Here is a 633-nt window from a genome sequence, read left to right on the forward strand (position 1 = left end):
CCTCTCCTTTATCTCCATTTTCCCATCTCCTCCTTTTCGTTACTGAAATAAATCCTCAATTATGATAATTATTTTCTCCTTTTTTCCTCTCATTTATCTTCATTCTCCCAACTCCTTTTCGTCATTGAGATAAACTCCCTGTTCTTATCATTATTCTCTCTCTTCTCCTCTCATTTATCTTCATCCTCCCATCTCCTTTTCGTCATTGAGATAAACCCTTGTTCTTATCATTATTCTCTCTCTTCTCCTCTCATTTATCTTCATCCTCCTATCTCCTTTTCGTCATTGAGATAAACCCTTGTTCTTATCATTATTCTCTCTCTTCTCCTCTCATTTATCTTCATCCTCCTATCTCCTCCGGTCTCCATCTCATCCATTCTTGTCGCCCTCTCTCCCCTCTTCCTCTTTTTCTCTTCTTCTCCTCTTTCTCCCATTCGCAAGCAGAGGATGTTGACCTTTGACCCCGTGGCTAAAATATCCTCTCGGTTTCCTTATGCCCTAGTTTTATCGCCTGTTCACTTCCTCTTCCTCTTTTTGTTCTTCTTTTTTATCTGTTGTTATCTTTCTCCTCCTTTCCCTAAATCATCTCTTTTATCCTTCGTCCTTCTCTTAATTTCTCCTTTCTTTTCTCAT

Source organism: Penaeus monodon, chromosome 24 (assembly GCF_015228065.2).
Source record: "Penaeus monodon isolate SGIC_2016 chromosome 24, NSTDA_Pmon_1, whole genome shotgun sequence".
Lineage (NCBI taxonomy): Eukaryota > Metazoa > Arthropoda > Malacostraca > Decapoda > Penaeidae > Penaeus > Penaeus monodon.